General features: G+C 37.1%; 1 long non-coding RNA gene across 1 annotated transcript; it reads left to right on the top strand.

Annotated features, from left to right (window-relative positions):
* Positions 1 to 377: 377 nt before the first annotated feature.
* LOC148978758 (uncharacterized) lies at positions 378 to 13,728 on the top strand. The gene is made up of 4 exons (XR_016169033.1): positions 378 to 890; positions 1,590 to 1,668; positions 9,410 to 9,492; positions 12,221 to 13,728. It is a non-coding gene; the product is annotated as an uncharacterized LOC148978758 (long non-coding RNA).
* The last annotated feature ends 1,612 nt before the right edge of the window (positions 13,729 to 15,340 follow it).

Genomic DNA, 15,340 nt, shown 5'->3' on the forward strand with positions numbered 1-15,340 from the left:
TGATGTGTCAAGCCTCATTTTGTTGTTTTTGCAAACCCAGAAAGGGTGTAATTCTGCCCTGGTTACCCAACAATAACTAATAATTAGCTATAACCCTGAGTAATTAGCTCATATGCCCCCCATGACACGGACAACTGGACCTTTCATACATGATCAATATATATAATATTCTAGCGCATGTGTGGGTTTATGTATGATATATGTATGCATGTTTATAAATATGTGTGCTTGTGTTTTGCGTGTATGTGTGGTTAACACCTGTCGGTGTGTATAATTTAACAGCAGGCAGCTGTTCAGGATTAGTAATCTGGAGTGCAGCCAGTCGATGTGATGCAGTGTGGAATCACGCTGGCCTGACCAAGGCATAGAGTGGCCATTATCCACACACACACACACGCGCGCGCGCTCAACATTGATTTTACTTTATTATTCTTTGCAGCAAGTGGGGAGCAGGCTCCACACAATCACCTCTATGCATGTTAGTGTAATTGTATGGTCTAAATAGTTGGCACTCTGGACTTTGAATACAGAAATCTAACGTGGTGAAAACAGCTTTGACTGTACGACATTGAACGTTCTCGTGCCTTATACCTTTTTGTCCATAAACCACGCTTTAAACGTGAAGATTGTAAGTGCAGGGCAGTTAACCTCTACATGCTCCTCACAATTAGTAAATTGCTTTGCATAAAAGTGTCGGTAGCACCGACAATAACTAATCATCAGGAATGGATACAGCAGCCAGTGTGCGGCACCCTATTCATTTAGGCTAAGTTGGGTTCCTGTATGCAGCGGAGGTGTTAATTCACCTCAGGGTCAATTTGATTCGCGTCCTCTCTGCTGAGGGTCACCTGAGGTGTGAGGTTCCTGTTTTCCTGCTGAGTAACCCTCAGGTAAAGCTGATTACAGAATTGAACTGTACTGTCACTTAAGCCATGTTGACTCTACAAGTCTCTTATTCCCACCAAGGCTGCATGTAATTGATCAAAATACAGTAAAACCAGTAATATTGTGAAAGATTACCATTTACAATAACTGCTTTCTATGAATATATTTTGAAAATGTAATTTATTCCTGTGATGGCAAAGCTGAATTTTCAGCATGAGTATTCTCATGGTCATTCAAAATTCAAATTTGGTGCTCAAGAAAGAATTCTTATTATTATGAATGTTAAAAAGAGTTTTTGCTGTTTTATATTTTTGTGGAAACTGTGGAAATGCTGTTTTTCCTGCATTCTTTGAGGAATAGAAATTTCAAAAATCACTTTATATAATATAAAATACTGTATATTGAAATATGTTAAAATATGTTAAAATAGAAAGCAGTTTTCAGTGCGTTGTCATCATAGGGCGTCATATAGTGACGCTTTTGAAATGTTGTCTAAATCCAACGCACATGGCACCCTTTAGCGTCAATATACTGTAACACGCCCCACAGAGGTTTGTTCGGTTATGGGTAGGTTTAGTTCTGGGGTAGGGTTAGACCACTAGGAGGCGCCTTCTGGCCCATACATAGATATCACTAGATGTTACTGGGCACTGAGAAATCCTGCCACCATCTTGAACTGGTCGTATTCCTTTTGTTTTGCATAGGAGCAGTCGATGCCAGAACACTGTGCAGCATATTCCTGCTCAAATCAGCAGACTATCGCTCGGGAATGACTTTTCACAAGTAAGATTTAACATTTAACATTACCAAACTATTGATTGTATTTTGTGAATAATATCCCATGTGTCCTGTATCATAGCTACATGTAGGCCATTTGCAGCAAAAAAAAAACCCTGCGTGAAAATTAGTTCGGTATTCAGTGAGATATGATTAATTTAATGCGCTGACAGCTCATATCACCTGCAAAACAGATTACACTGAGCAGAGCGGGTGACCGGTTTAAGATGGCGGCCCCACGTCTCGTCCGTGCCAATAGGCAGTAGCGGTCGATAGGGCGTCTATATGATGTCTATACATATCTGCGTCTCATTTTGACGCTAAAGGGTGCCATGTGCGTTGGATGTAGACGAAATGTTAAAAGCGTCAGATAATATTTCACAATATTAATTTAAAAACACAATCTTAGTGGGCCCAACACTGAACCATGAAGCACCCCAGATTCACTATTTCAAAGGCAACGGCCAGGTCTACTTGTCCTACCTTCCTACTTGTATCTTTATCTTTTCAAACAAAAAAAGAAAAAGATATTGTGGATTCAGTCAGTGTGAATGATTTTGTTTCTAGAATGATGTCCAGACAGCTGCCATAAACCATAGCCAATACTTTCACAACATTGCTTAATTAAATCAACAAGTAAATTCTGTAGTCATGTCATTCTAATTAATTAACACTTCTAGTGTGGGGAATACAAATTAATAGGGTGTGAGAGAATATTTGTTTTTATATCTGTGGGTGGTGAGTATCTGTGTTCTGTTAACACCCTTTGGTTTCTCACACAACGGAGACGATGTAGGGAAATGGTAAAGCATGTTGCATCTCAGTTGCTCTACTGATAAGCACACTCTTTGTGTAAAGTTACAAGAACGTATTATTTTACATGGATATTAACTAGACATATTACGATGTAATTTTCACACCAGTGTGGTATCCATGTTCAAACTGACCGGTAATACCGTCGGTTGGAGCTTTGGTCTAGCCTAGCCTAGCACGTGTATTTTATTGCGCAAGATCATGTACATGATAATGCAAGGAAATTTGATTTCAAATGTGGCTTTTAAATGTGGCTACATATGGATTGCCTACCTTAGCAGTGTTTGATTCACTCTATTATTACACTCTAGGATGTGTGTAACCCACACTCTCAGAGAAAAAAGGTACAAAAGTTGTCACTGGGGCTGTACCTTTCCAAAAGGTAAACTTTTGTCAATTTCATGAGCTAATAAGTACATTTTAGGTGTTAATATGTACATTTTGGGTGCTAATATGTACATTTTAAGTGTTAATATGAACATGTTAAGTGTTAATATGTACATTTTAGGTGCTAATATGTACATTTAAGGTGGTAATATATCCATTTAAGGAGCTAATATGTAAATTTTATGAGCTAATATGTCCATTTTAGGTGGTAATATGAGGTACTAATATGTACATTTTAAGTGTCAATATGTATATTTTAGGTGCTATATGTTAATTTCATGAGCTAATATGTCCTTTTTAGGTGCTAATGTACCACTAAGGTACCAATATGCAGCCTTTGGGTACAAAAGTGTACCTTTTGAAAAGATACAGCCCCAGTGACAGCTTTTGTACCTTTTTTTTTTTTTTTTTCTGAGAGTGCACTTACCTGTCATGGTTATTCAAAGTCAGTTTTTTTTTTTTCTGGATTTTTCCATTAAATATTAGAAAATTTTGAAATTTAGGCTATTAGAAATTGTATTTGTTCAAATGATCAAATTAAAATAGAACTGTTGATATTATAAAATTTCAAACCGTTATCGCTATGTCTGAGTCAAGATCATATATCGTGGCAAGCCTATGCAAAAATTTTCAAAATATCAAATGAAACTATTATTTTGAATTCCTATAAAAAGTGTCACCATCACACCAGACTTAAGGATGTCAAAGATGCAGCATCTCCGTAAATGCCACAAGCAGCCATTAGCACACATTAATATCGCCCTACAACTAGCTTACACAGGTAGCATATGCATTATTCATGCACATTATTGCTGGAAGAATCGTTGCTAGATGAAATTACATTGGTCTGTGAGAAACTGTGACCTCTCTGCAAGAATCTGTATTCATAACCTCAGACAATAACACAATTCACTGAGAAAGACAGAGAGCGAGGGAGAAAAAACTGTGACAGAAAAAGAGAGAGGGGTCACATGTTGTGAATCTTGAATTGGTGCTATTAATGTTTGGTAATTTGCTTCATGGGCATGCATAAAAGAGATTAACGGCACATTACTGAATCATATTTACTGAAGCACTATTTGCATAATGGAGTGTGTAATGGAATTTTTACATGCACTATAATTTCATAAACTTCAGAAACGGTAAGTATTTGTGCTATTCTTTCAGCTTGGGTTTACAGTCAGATGTCATTACTCACTAAGTGTTCACAATATTTAAATAATTGCTTCACTCTAAAAAATGCTGGGTTATTTTAACCCAATTTTGGGTAAAATATGGACAAACCCAGCCATTGGGTTACATTTTTAAATTACATTTTTTACCCAATGGCTGGGTTTGTCCATATTTTACCCAAAATTGGGTTAAAACAACCCAGCATTTTTTAGAGTGTTTAACAACAATTCAATACAGATTCAATTCTTCGCTAAATGATGTGATGCTTCAGAAAATATCTGGACTTTGTTTGGAATCGAGTTCGATTTTATTTTATGTTGGTAAGATGCATACATATATTCAGAATTGTGCAGCTCATGCAGTATATCATAATATATTTATGTTATTATAGTAGTTATAATTTATAAGTGAGGATGGAGCTTTCTAATACATTAGAACTCATGCCGAGTTCACACTGCACGATTTTCAAAGTAGTCGGGTCACTGTGCACGTCTGGGGTAACATTCAGTTGCAGCTGATCCGCAAACATTTCACAACCAAACACACGCGAGAAGTGATAAGGAAATAACACAAGATCACGTGTGTATGAGACCGGAGTTCTCACGCGAGACTAAAATTGTCATTAAAAAAATGATAGCCTGCAAGAAGATTGGATCCAAATTGTCTGTGCACTGATATGAAGCGAAAAGGAGAGAAAAAAAAAAGATTATGCAGGAGGAAATGGTTAGGGACACGAGGGAACAAGGATTGTGTGTTCTGCAAAGAGAGTTGGGGGTAAATAAATCATTTTGAGTTATCTTTCTGATAATAAAGTCATCATTTTAATCTTCGTTTTCAAATCCTGCCTACACCACGCTCAGCAATAACGTGACAGAAGAACCGACCGCTACACGGAATACGCATAAATTCCCTGCGCAAGCCCGAGTAGGGCTTTGTCTAATAGATTAGCCGTGGCTTTTCAGTCAACTTTCAAGCCACTATACCAATTATGGTGATAAAAACACTAAAATAAGTATTTTGGAAAGGAGCCCACTACCACCACCCATTAGACCTCCCGAACATTGAAGGATACACATGGAGGGAGGCCATCCTTAGATGTCTGGAGAGCGTCTACTCCAAGATGAAAGATTATTCATGCAGCATCAGAGATCAGCCCACCATCACCCTGCACCACGGATATTACACAGATGGAGAGTTTGACAAAGAAGCCTTTGATTTGGCTCCTCCCACCCTTGGCTCCACCAGAGACCCTCGGCCATACGGCTTCACCGGGCTCCCTCATCCCTCCAGTTCCGCCTCGGTCAGCTGTCACCCTGTCTGTGCCGCAGACTTAAGACCTATTCGCTGTGCTTCGTCTCTCCACATAATAGGTGGCTAATTCGTAACAATTCATACGACCTCACTCGTAGAAATTAGTATGATTTTGCTAAATCGTACATTGGCCAATTCGTATGAATTCGTACGAATGACCTACCCCTGACCCCGACCCATCACGTGGGTTTAGACAAATCGTATGAATTCGTACGAGTGAGGTCGTACGAATTAGTGCGAATTAGCCACTTTTTAATCACTCGTACGAATTCGTACGAATTGGTCGTGAGATAGGGTAGTGATAACTTAATTTTATATATCACCTTTAAAACAGCTTCTCATGATGCTTTACATAATAGAACAAACAAATGATTATAACACACACTGGAGAAAAGTATATAAAAAATCAAGTAAAAGCTAACCTAAAAAATAAATTACAGATAGTTACTATGGTTACAGATTTTGATTAGTCATTCTGTTCAGCTGTGGTCTAATTAGTTCTCCCTGTTTGTCAGTGTATATAGGTTCCCTTGTGTCAATGCTCCTTTATCAGTTCTTGTTTATGTTTAAGTTGGGCATGGTTATATTTCTGCTAATAAAGTTTGTTCATTTTAATCTTCATCTTCGAGTCCTGCCCACACCACGTTCAGGCATAACGTGAAAAAAACGACACCTCGAACACACAAAAAAGTAAGGCAGAACTTGATTTTGTCCTTTGGAATTGATTGGATTGTTGTGATTTTCCATTGCTGTGATCTCATGTGAGTGACAGGTTGTCCCGTCCTCACGTCGAAAAATGCATCATCAGAGAAGAGATGTTGTTTCAAGAGGGTGGGGGAAGTTATTTTGCTTAAAGATCATGAGAGTACATGATTTTTTTTTTATGTGCATACATAAATCGTTTATAATAACTATTTCATAAAAGACATCTCAGTGACTTTAAATTGTAATAATATTACACCATATTACTGTTTTTAACTGTAATTTTGATCAAACACTGCAAACTTGCAGACCATAAGAGACCTCTGTTAAAAACATGAATATGTTTCTGTACAGGAATGAAATCTTAATTATCCCAAACTTTTAACCAGTAGTGTACAGCATTGAGCCACAATAACAACACACCTGAACTTTAATGAGAATTTCCTTCGCTTTCAGAGAAGATGAATTTGTTATCATATCTGGCTAATGGATTTACTTTATCCTTTTCTGTTCTCTGTTCGTGTTTGATGAATTCACTATGGAAATTACCACGGAGGCCTACCAGGGGTCCGTGGAGGATAACACACAGTACATATTAGGGAGGATGTGTCTCCCTGTGCTGAACGGAACTAGGGAAATAAGTTCTCATATCAAAACCACACATACATGGCCTCCCCAGAGATGGTGTGAGAACAGAGCCAGACAGGGATAGTGAGAGAATGGAAGCAAAAACAGGGACAGTGAGAGGCAGACGGGGGCCCTGTTTACACCTGGTATTAACATCTGTCTTGATGTCAGCCAAAATAGATTTCTGTTTACACCTAGTTTTAACATGTGTCTCGATGCAACGACTAATTGGATTTCACTGAAGGAAGGGCAGTTTTCTTTTCCTTTTCTGTTCAAGCAAGATGGAAAAAGACAAGGTGACAAGTTTTGTAATCAATACGATATTATGAAATAATATTCTTAACAAAATAAATACTAAAAATAATAAAAAAATGTAATTGATCATTTAAATCATGAAATGTATAATTGTTGATAAATATTATAATAAATAATGTAGACTATTTTACCTGTCTATTTGGACATACATTAACACTGCACAGCTGTTGAATGCTTTAATCTGATTGGTTGACGGATGTTTTAAGCAGACAGTGGTTTTAAGTTGTGCAATTATTTTTTGTCGAAACGCAAAGCTAAAGTAATTCCAGACAAATATTGACCGCATTATAGATCACTTCGCCAAAAACAAGATTTTTATATATATAAAAATTACAAGACATAAATGAGAAAATCAGTTAGATTTCATTTAGCCTATTCAAATGTTTGTTTCTTAAGTCACAATTAAGCACAAGTCAAATTGAAAAAAGGGAGAGAAAGGCAACTATCCATTGATAATGTAACTGGAAAAACAAGAAACGTCTGGTTTTCATTTTTGCATTTGCATTGTATATGGTCCGAAAATTGAATTGTGAAGCGTCAAACGTCGGACCGCCCATCTCTTAGCTCCGCCTATAGCTACCAACCGGCTGTTTCTGAATGTGTGTGTGAAAAAGGCATAGAATTATCAAACCACCAGCAAACAACCCGACCTTATTCCAGACAAAGACTGCGTAACATTAACCATTTACCCAGGTAATTCTCACTACATTTAGTACAGTTAACTCCTTAGCAGTTCCAGAAAAAATCAGTCGGAGCTCGAGGCCTAGGCTAAGTGATATGTTTTGCCAAGTAAAGCGGCGGGCACGCGCTGTCTCATTCAAATCCATTTATTAGACATTGAAAACGAAGACATATTACACACACACACACACACACACACACACACACACACACACACACACACACACACACACACACACACACACACACACACACACACACACACACACACAATTATCAGTGAATGAGACCCAGCGAGGACGGAGAATAGTGTTTTTGAGTGGATTAATTCACTTGTCAGCACACCTGACCTGCATGGGTCAGGCCAGGTAACTCAGAAGGCAGTAAACTCTCAAGAACTTGTTTTAAGGATAATGCGGTATTTACGGTATTATATCCTGTTGATGCACCCTACTACTAGAAGTAATCTATTTTATAATCTATTATTATTTCAAAATAAATTAATGGAAAAAAATGCTTGGATACATTAAATTAAACAAATGTAATCAACTGATCAGTCTTCGTAATATATATATATATATATATATTTTACCAGTCGATCGTTAATCAATCAGTGGCAGATGGGACCTGGCTGTGACTGATGGAGGTCATAGTTTGTTTGCTGTCACCAGCAGATGGCGCTCTGTCAATGCCACATGGGAGATGTGGCTCTGCTTTCTTATGCAAAACTGTTTCAGTTCCCTCTGGGTCAATGTGAAGACGGGTTTGTGTCTTGGATGATCTGCTTGTACAGAGCTCAGTCAGTTAAAATTACATTTCATATGCATGTCACTTCTTTTTTTTTTCTTCTGTTGTATCAATCTGTTATTAAACTAAACATCTTTCTCTGGTTAATTCTTACCCTGCAGAGTTTGCCGTTCTTTTCATTAAATAACCCGGCTGTGGAGGTTTTTTTAAAAAAAAAAAAAAAAAAAAACTGCATTCCTTTTTTTCTAGCACATTGAAATAAAATTTGAATATATAAATTATTTACTAACTTGTATAAATTATAAAATTGTACACACATACATACACACATACATACAAATACACACAGACACACACACACAAACGTGTGTATATATATATATATATATATATATATAAGTGTGTATAATTTTATAATTCATATAATTCAGTAATTATATATATATATATATATATATATATATATATATAGCTTTCAAATTCTGTACATTTTATCTCGAAATCTGTGATACGTGCACCAAAATGTGGATCAAACCTCTTTTAATATCAGGAATCCAACAGAAACCTCAAATGCTGTAGTTTTCCAGTTTCAAGAACCGTTGAAGGTTTTTCGTTCAGGTATCTGATCTGTGAAGCAGTGCATTATTTGTCTGATGGATGAGTAACCTGACCATGCTGCTGTCTGCTCTGACATTTGTTTGTCAGGACTATTATAGACGTGTTTGTGATTGATGTAACTTGAGTGTGTGCTCTCAAGCAGACCTATGAGTGTTTGATAGCTGTAGTTTGTGTATACACGCTTGATCGTGTGTGTTTTTGCACACACTTCACAGTCCTTGTTCACCCTGCAGGCTTGTGTCTGCTATCCAGATGGACTCATTACTGTGATTTCTCCACAGCTGTAAGGTGCTTGCTCTACTTTTGTGTAAAAAAATAAAAAAGACAATTGAATATAAACCGAAATGGTACATTTGTGCTCTTTGTGTGTCAGGTCAGGTGTTTGCAGATCAGAGGAAGGGGCTAATGGAGAATTGCCATATGACCAATCGATCCTAAGATGACAGTCGCTGTCAGGTAAGTCAAGCTCAGTTGTATAGAGTTGAATTTTAATTTTAGTTCTGAAAGTAAGTGGTGGACTTGAGTAGAGGTTAAACGGATCTTTAGATGAGAAACTTGGACAATATTCAGCTGCTTGCAGTAATTCAACACATAACGTGAAGCTTTTGGCTTCACATTATGTGTTGAATTACTGCAAGCAGCTGAATGAAATGGCTGTTTTAAAAAATGTTTGGCCCCTATCCTGGTTGGTTAACATCACAAGTAGAGAAAATAAACCGATAAAATTAGCACTTGATAACACAACAATTATTTTTCCGTATTATTGTTTACACATAGAATGTTCGTGTGTGTCTGACTTATGCGGGTCACTTTATCAGACATAAATGTGTTTATGATATGACTCCAGATTTACAGTTTTTTTTTTCCTTCAAATTTTTTATGCTTTAAGGTACAGTGCGCACGAGAAATTCATGTGCACGAGATACATTTCTTGTGAGCCTGTGAAATCTGTATGTTTTTTATTTTTTGCTAAGGTCCCTTTTATGGTGTCCAGGCTGCCTATCAGCGTGAAAAAATTGTGCTGCGGCAAGGCAGCACAAAAATACAGTATTTTTTTAACTTCAATCAAAGCTGCAGTTAAAAAGCTAGATTTCTGCTAAATGTTTCATTGTCCCTCCCACATTCAAATGTACATGTAATTAGGGATGCACGATATATCGGCCAGCATATCGGTATCGGCCGATATATGTTCATTTTTAATGTTATCGTTATCGGCCTAGTAAGAAAATTTGGCCGATATATTAAAGCCGATGTATTATTCCCTTCAGCTGAGACACTTGTTGAGCACTGTTTGTGTTTTTGAATTTTTTGAAATATCTTTAAAAAATGAAAATACAGTTTGGTACAACATGTGCAGCGCAAATCTGTTATATCGGCTATACAACACTATAACGAGAACATCATTATAATTGTGCGCTTGGGACATGGATTTAGACTTTTGTTTTTGGAATCAGGCTCTCAAAATTACATACAAATTTGGATTTAAGTTTATCGGCCGATATATCGGTTATCGGCTTTCAAATATAAAGAATTATCGGTTATCGGTATCGGACAAAATTTTCATATCGGTGCATCCCTACATGTAATATTGATGTACAAAGTCATAAATTCATCGTAAAATTTAAAATAATCATTGGTTAGCATCATATCTAATATTTATGAATGTGATACTACATGCTATAGGCCTGACTACAATCCAGTTTGTGTAGTCTCTATCCTCTAAAGGTTCTTGGCCCTGAAGACCCTTTTCTAGCTGACGCATGGATTTTGAAGTCCAAAATGCCCTTTATAGTCTCTTAAGAATAATCAGAGGGGACCTTGTTTGACCTTTCACCTCAGTATTGACCTATTCCTTGTCCTTGTGTTTACACGCTGGTGCCTAGCATTAACGATCCTCCACTTCTGGATGATCCGTCTTGCTTTCACCAAATGAAATCGTCTCTGTCCCGTATCCCTTTCCTCTCTCTTTCCTGGCTGCATTCCTACAGTGGGTCTCATCTGTCTGTTCTTCCAAAAATCAATGTCTGTCAAACGTGCAGCTCCTGTTCATAGTAGGAAAAGACAAGGGGGAAGGGAAAAATGCCAGACAATAAAAACAAAAGGAAGCAAAACATTATATTAGCTTTAGTGTCTGTGAGGTTTTGTTTCCCTCTCTTTTCTGGCCCTCTCGTAACCTGAGGGAATGTTCTGCCAAGAACTGAACGATGAGGACAATTCTGTTTGCGCTCTTCGACTGCCTCTCTCACTCTCTCTCTCTCTCTCTCTCTCTCAGGTCTTTTTCATCCACTCCAGTCATTTCATTGTCTATCCATCTATCAAGTACCCTCTCAACCCATTTTATTATTATGCTATCCTTTTAGAGGGATAGTTGCCCTAAAAGTGAATATTGTGTCATCCTTTACTTATCCTCATACCCTTCCAAACATGCATAACTAATTTTGTGCAACACAACATCACTCTTACCTTTTCCATGCAATTACAGAGGGGATCAGCGCTTCTAGGGTTAAAATGAAAGTCATGCAACAGTTTTCATGCAATTACTATCACCAGCTTAAATAGTCTTTAAACTTTAGCACTTCTTTTCATGAGAGACATGAGATGTCAGAATCAGGTGTTTTCACCAATAAAGCCAGTATGCGTTCGGCGTTCTGATGCAATATGGCTGCCGCCGCATCATCCCGATGGATGCTGCACATTACTGGTGGTTGAGGAGATTCCCCCCTACTGTATGTAGTACACTTTGAGTGCAGAGTAAATGTAACAAATAATTATTCATTATTATTATGTCCGATCCAGTGATTCGATCATAAATCTTACCGTTCAGGGTCTCTGGTTCAATTTAATGACTCTGTTTGTAGCAATTCAGTTTACTGGAGGTATAGATCTGTTCATCACACACAATTTTGAATGACTTCAGATGACTTGAAATATACTAGCTCAAGGGTTGTCTGAACTTTTATGAAACTTTTTTTAAACCATGAAAACAAACACAAAGTTAGTGACCAGTGCATGATTAAAATGTTTCCTTTTTTAAATCTAACAAAAATGGAAGGAATATTTCTTTTTTCCATTAAAAAGCTAATGTTTTAAACGTTGTTGTCTTCTACTCACCCTTTCTTTTGTCCTTGCTACCCCTCCCTCAGTTGTCTCAGTATAGCAGTTAGCGTCTCCTCTTTTTCATCAGGTTCTCCTGGGGGAGCTCTAGTGATGTCGAGGGTTGTGTGTCTGGATCTGCAGTGCGTGTGTAATGAGAGGGATATCCTCCTGGAGACTCCTGTCTGGCAAGAACTGGAAACGGATCATCACCTTGTGGTCCTGATATCAATAGAGTGAGAGAGCGAAAGACATAGTGAGTGAAGGAAAGAGAGATGGGGAGAATGGGATTAGAGAAAGTAGCCACTGAGAACACAATTTAATGATTATTTTTTTTCAGCTCAGGTTACAAAACTCCACCATAATAATTCAGTTACAGTTTTCATGTTTATAGCTTATTAGGTTTATGTACTACTTTTTAAAAATGTTTGTCTTGCTGGCCATTTTAAGTTCATGCTATTCATAGCATCAGACCGGGAAGTTATAACTGCAACCCAGTGTCCAAGCTGGCAAATATAGCAGCTTCATGCTTGGTCTTTCCTAGCACAAATCCAGTATGGTCTGCAAATATACTTTAAACTGGCCAATTACCATACAATCTTGATAACTAATTGCTACTGTTGTCACAATAGTGGAATTTACAACTTTGATACGATACCTTGAAAAATGTCAATATTCGATACCATTTCTAATACCATGGGGAAAACTGCCATATACTGTATACCGCCATACTGATAATTTATTAGTATCTAATATTTTATTTTTTTTTTAAATAATTTTGTTAGTTTTTTGTTTTTTTTTGTAATAGCTCACACACACACAACAGGGAGGCTTTATTAAAATAGTTAGTCAGTTTTGCTCACATGTGACTTGCGCAAAAGCATTTTGGTACACTTTGAAATTTTGCCTTATAAAATTCAAACCGAACCAAGAAGAATATGCAACATTGAGACATTAAGAACAAAGCAAACGATCTACAGGTCTTAATGCCTTAAGGACAGATTTAACCTCTAACCTTTTAACTTCGCAACTGTTGTCATTCGCCATATAGCCTGAGCCTGACATGCTAATCACACATGCAAAAGGAAGTCGTGTGTGTCTGCATCGTTTTACACGTTATTTAAAAAAAAAAATTTCCTGAGGCACTTATAATAGTGATCCAGTGAACCCTGAGATGATGCACGCTATGTATTTATTTCCTTATTTAAATCATGAAATTGTGCAGGATGTAACAATGTTTGTTAATGAACGTAATTATAGTAATAAGAAAAGATGTACTCAAAGGTAAATGTCTGTACTTTTAATTTAATTAGATTGTTTTTAATCAGGTTATTTTTTCTAGCATCTGAGTTGGTGATTGTTTTTATTTTGTTTATTACTTTTTTTTTAAATACAGAAAAATGGATGGTAATTTTTATCCAGTTAATGAGCTTATTTGAACAGATCTAGCAACAGTAACGGTGAACGGAGAGGAAAGTTTGAAGTTGCTCTGTGAGTTAAACACACAAGGTCAAGTAAAGATTTAGACATGCTCAGACGTGTCATGCTGAGATGTGTATTCTTGTCTTTTTCTTACATGAGTCGTGGTCATTAGTTGAATCCTGGAGCTTATTGTCATTGTCCCGACATACACAAGGAATGACAGCACACTGAGAGAGCGACAGATAATAACCATCCGTCTGACGTCTGTGAGTTTACTTATCATAGACAACATAACAGGACTAAAGTAAGTGTGTGTGTACCAGTGTAGGTGTGTTCATGCCATTGCCATATGCTGTACGATTAGTCCATCGGGGTCTGTGTCTATGGTGACAACTGACAATCATTTGCACTCAATTCATCAATCTCCATCATTCGGTCTCTCTTTTTCAATCTCTTTCTCTCTGCCTGCAGCTCTCTTTGCAGCATTCCCCCAGTGAGTGAAGATCCCTCATTCAGCTATAATGCTTTACTGGCATGAATGCTTGAGTGACATTGTTGCTAGTGCCACAAAACCATAATTATGTTTAGCAGAGTCTAAATAATGAATCAGAAAAGTTTAAACGTTTTAACTACAAGAGGGAAGTTGTTTGAGGGTAGTTAAATGACGTTTACTTATGATTTAATCTATAATAATAATTCCTTCCCTCTTGCAGCGACATCTCTTCTCTGATGATGTGTTTACTGGCGTGAGGGTGGGACAACCTGTCACTCATTTGAGATCAGAGCGATAGCAAACCACAATGATCCAACAATCCAGTCAATTCCCGATTGAGAAAATCTAGTCATGCTCTAATTTTTTTTCTTGTTTGAGAAGCTGATTTTCTTGGATATAGATCACAATAGGGAAGAAAAGACTATCGTATTGGATGTACATTATTAATATTAATACAGGGCTCGAATTTTGCCTCGGTATTGCACATATTTTTACTCATTCCCGCTGGTTCCACGTTTATAAGGTGGGAAGTTTGGGCAAACATTTATTCAGTTAGCTTGTTGGTTGAAAGAGCAAATTACACAGATTATCAGTTAGAATCAGTCAGTTTGAAAACTTTCTGTGTAATATAATGTCACAAACGGTGAGAGTGATTCAGTGCTATCGTGTCCTCTATCTGGTTCACATCACCACCGTGTCTGTAAAAGTGAGCTGCACACTGTGATAGAAGACTTTCGCTTGCGTTCTGGGACAGACTTGTCACTTGCCCAATTGGGTCAGTGTTATATTCGGTAGTACTTGCGCACATACAAGCTCACATTCACATAAAGCTGGCGACTACCAGAGTGCTTTTTGCTGCTTACTGCGCTTAAATGGTCAGAAATGCACAAAATTGTGTCAAAATGCCCGTGTAGCCAAGTATTAAGTGAACGTAAACAGTTGAGAAAAGCATATTGGATCCATGCTCTTAAAGTGACAGCAGCCTAATAAACCTGACACCATGTCTGTGTCATTAATGTTAATGTCATTAATCAAATAAATAAAAAAAATAGCGAGAAGAATGAATTTGTTTAATTTATACAATACAACATTTGATTTAGTACATTTCTGTAGGATACTTAATGTTAGACCTACTTGAAAACCTTAAAGCACTCTTTATTTCATTTTTATTTTATTTATTTTTTTGCTTGTAATTTGTTTGTTTATTTTGTAAATCCAATTCAAGGTTAAAATCAAGCTTTCTTGCGTTGTGTGCAAAAAAAAATTACCCCATTATAAAAACTGAAATACCCAGAG

Source organism: Pimephales promelas, chromosome 6 (genome assembly GCF_988280905.1).
Source record: "Pimephales promelas chromosome 6, fPimPro1.hap1.1, whole genome shotgun sequence".
Lineage (NCBI taxonomy): Eukaryota > Metazoa > Chordata > Actinopteri > Cypriniformes > Leuciscidae > Pimephales > Pimephales promelas.